General features: G+C 38.6%; 1 pseudogene; it reads left to right on the forward strand.

Annotated features, from left to right (window-relative positions):
• Positions 1-605: 605 nt before the first annotated feature.
• LOC141649316 (root phototropism protein 3-like) lies at positions 606-2330 on the forward strand (annotated as a pseudogene).
• Positions 2331-2666: the final 336 nt, after the last annotated feature.

Raw genomic sequence — 2666 nt, forward strand, 5'->3', positions numbered from 1 at the left:
CAAGCTGTTGGTGCGACTTCTTAAGCCTTGCGGACATGATGCCAAGTTGCTTTCTCATTTCTTCCCCCTCTTGAAGAGCAATCAACAGGGACTAAGTTAAAGGTGTCTATCTAGCTAGCTAAAGGTATGTATCTATCAACTTAAAAGAGTGTATCTATCTAGTTAGTTAAAGGTATGTATCTAGCAACTTGAAGTAGTGTATCTAGCAAGTTAAAAGTTTATATCTAGCAACTAAATGAGATCAAACGAGTACTCCATATTTCATAATGGGACTAAGTTTAAGTAAGGATCGGCTTCGCCTTTACCGTTTCGGATGGAACCTTGTTTGAGCTGAAGGGCCATATAAATAGCTCCCATTTTTCTACAAACTTTGCCTGCTGATTTTTTCTATGGACAAGCTTTCTCATTCGGATGAAACCTTGTTTTGTTTCTGTACTGTGATTTAATTATTTTATTTTACCTATGGAAAGTAAGGGTTGCTCCCTTGAAAGGGACGAGCGAAAAAGATGTAGCGAGTTTGTTGGCGAGTTGAACGTCTCAAAATGATACTGCATATATATTACTCACTAATCGGTGGGTATGGCGACGGCAGGTACTGATTGAGAATGGTGTTGGGGAGTGTTTGGTGGGGCGAGGAACGAGAGATAAGTATAAGATTGTCGGCGATGAATCTGCGATTGTGGGGCCGACAAGGTGGTGCACCGTTGAGCCTCACCGGTTGTTGGAGAAGGTTAGAGTGGTGTAATGCTTCAGGTTTTGGGGTGGATAACTGGATACACTAAATATGGCTCCGAGTACACATATGAATATTGTCAGATACACAAATTGAGTTGTGTATCTAGCAATCATTTGACTTCCTTTAACCCTCCTATTTGTATGCGTCCTAGAGGCATTCTGCTGTTTTTGTTGTTGGACATTTGATTAATGTGGGAATTACGCTGATGGATTTAGTTATACTACCTCCGTCTTAATTACTTGTTTACCTTCTTTATTGACTGCGAGAGTGTGAGGTATATTTTAATTTAAAGGTAAGCAAATGATTTGGATTGTGGGAATATGTTTCTTTCGATATTTATGCATATAATTTGTCTAGGTATTATTTTTAATATGTGAGTTGTCAATGGTTTGTATAGATCAGTTTTTGAATCATTTGCGATCATCTATGGATCTCTTTTAGGAGTCCTGACTAATTTACTCCTTTTGATGCATACAACACAGTATCCTTTAATTTCTAGATGTGGGAAACTGAGCAGAATCATCTATGACACCTATGATGGGGATTTAAACAAGATATCCTTCGATGATCTCCCTGGTGGAGCCGAATCATTCGAGCTAGCATCGAAATTCTACTATGGGATCACTGTCGATCTAACAGCAGCAATCGTCTCAGGTCTAAGATGTGCAGCAAAGTATCTAGAGATGACAGAAAACTTAGAAGAAGGCAACCTCATTCAAAACTGAAGCTTTCGTAAGCTATGTTGTCCTCTCATCTTGGAGAGACTCAGTTATCATGCTTAAGAGCTGTGAGGACCTTTCCCCATGGGCCAAAAATCTCCAGATTGTTCGGAGGTGTAGCGAGTCCATTGCTTGGAAAGCCTGCGCGAATCCTAAAGGCATCAAGTGGAATTATACTGGCAGGCCTGTAAAGGTTAGTGAGAACTGAAATTCTAAAAACCAGGTTAATGAAGCATTGCATTTGTCTAATATAAAGTCTTTGTATGCATAGGTTGCGAGCCCCAGATGGAATGAGATGAAGGAAATGAGCCCAAGTAGGGCTGTCCACGTGCCTCCTGATTGGTTGTTTGAAGATGTATCGATCCTAAGGATTGATCATTTTGTTCATGTTATAACTGCCATTAGATTAAAGGGGATGAGGTTCGATTTAATTGGTGCTTCAGTTATGCATTACGCGACCAAGTGCTTACCTGGAGTAGCCAAGAATTCTAGCGCAGGAAACATGATGGATGAATTCACCAACACTGGCAATTTCAGCAAAGAAACTTGCCAAGAATTCTTTATTTTTTACTTGTAACATGATAGAGATGTGTATCTAGTAAGGTAAAAGAGTGTATTTAGCTTAGTAGAGATGTGTATCTAGCAAGGCAAAGGAGTGTATCTAGCAATGTAAAGGAGTGTATATAGTTTGATAAAGAAGTGTATCTAGTTTGTTAGAGATGTGTATCTAATATCTAGTAAGGTGAAAGAGTGTATTTGTCAAGGTAAAGGAGTGTATTTAGCTTGCCAAACATGTGTATCTAGCAAGGTAAATGGTCAATTCACAATTGGGTCAATTCTAGATCGGTCCATCTTGGGCAAGTTATATATTTCGTTTTGGGTAAATTTCGGATGTGCTATTGTCGACACATTTTTGGATTCAGATTATTTTGGGTTGGGTTATTTCGGATGGGTATCACTTTTGATCGAGTAATTTCCGGGCGAGTCATTAAAAACCCTTTGAGTAATAGTCCCTCCATCTCGGACATTTATTTACCTATCATATGAATGGGCGTTTCATTATTGAGAATTTTACTCAATTAGAATTGGTCTTTATTTTACATCCGTAGATATTGTGTATATTCAATTAATTCAAGATATCGAATCCGTAGACATTGTGTATATTCAGCTAATTCAAGATATCGAATTCATAGTCTCTTGGAAACAAGGAA

This window comes from Silene latifolia, chromosome 3 (genome assembly GCF_048544455.1).
Source record: "Silene latifolia isolate original U9 population chromosome 3, ASM4854445v1, whole genome shotgun sequence".
Classification (NCBI taxonomy): domain Eukaryota; kingdom Viridiplantae; phylum Streptophyta; class Magnoliopsida; order Caryophyllales; family Caryophyllaceae; genus Silene; species Silene latifolia.